We start from the raw sequence: 1,146 nt of genomic DNA, 5'->3' as shown, positions 1-1,146 counted from the left end.
ATTATTTGTCGATTACGTCATAGCGCGGCGCGGAGGCCTGTTCGGTTTAGAAGACTCCTTGTTATGCAGCCGACGAATGCAGCCTTCTTTTTGCCTGTTTTGTAGGACATGTCTGCTGTATCAACGTAGCCTTGGGTATCCCATGATTCATTGCATTCATTGCATGAATAGTTCCATCTGAAATGAATGAACATAGTTGTTTTAAATGATTATTGAGTCAGATATGGGCCCTAAAATGATTGGTTTATTAAAATGTTTTATCTGTCAGTGCAAATGTGTTTGTCTGACATTAAAGCTCAGATTCTCTGCAGTGTGCTGACTATGAATCTGATATCTGAGACAACGGTGCTGCTGCTGAAGCTCCTCAGAAATTTTATGAGCACCCAGAACAGTAGTGACAAGTTCTGCATCTATTCTTTTCTTGCATTTATTTTTGGGTCAACTGTCACGGTTGCTAGGCAACAGAGCATACGGGCAGTGAAAGCCGAAGAAGGATGGACCTGTTTGAGTCCATAGCCTCCATATTTTTCAAGGATCCAGTGCAGTTAGAGCGGCTCCTTGGAGGACGCAGCCTCTGAAATCGAACACATCCTGCATCAGTGCTGCAGGTGTAACGGTGACCTAATGGCAGAGGAAACATGTTCCTCCTAATATAAGTTCTGCTGGTTTGCTGTAACTTCCTAAAACTGACAGAAAATCACAAGTTAGATATATTAAAAAAAGATTACAAAAGGGAAGGTATTCTTGGAAATAGTTTTATCTAATTGTATGTATTTGTTTTAAGAAAGGGGCAAATGTTTGATTTTATGTCATCCTGCAGCAGAGCTACAGCCATGCACATGGCTGTAACAAATCCTTTTCTTTTCCGTTTGACAGAACTCGCTTATACATCCCCCACCCCTCGCCGTTAATTAAGGTGCCTTCCACAGCTGGGAGTGAGACTTCACTGGGAGTGACACTTGATAGTTAAGGTTTAGTGTTTGGGGGGGCGGATTGGGATTTAGCCGTTACCAAACGGACGGCGCCTTGTTTTGAGAAAATCAAACATCATCAAGCTTTAAAGGAATAGTACACCCAAAACATGATTAGCCTTCATTTTCTACTCACCCCCATGCTGAACAACACTCTGGAGTACTTTTTTGATAT

Source organism: Cyprinodon variegatus, unplaced genomic scaffold, assembly GCF_000732505.1.
Source record: "Cyprinodon variegatus isolate N-32 unplaced genomic scaffold, C_variegatus-1.0 Scaffold897, whole genome shotgun sequence".
Taxonomy (NCBI): domain Eukaryota; kingdom Metazoa; phylum Chordata; class Actinopteri; order Cyprinodontiformes; family Cyprinodontidae; genus Cyprinodon; species Cyprinodon variegatus.
This window is presented reverse-complemented; position numbering follows the sequence as displayed.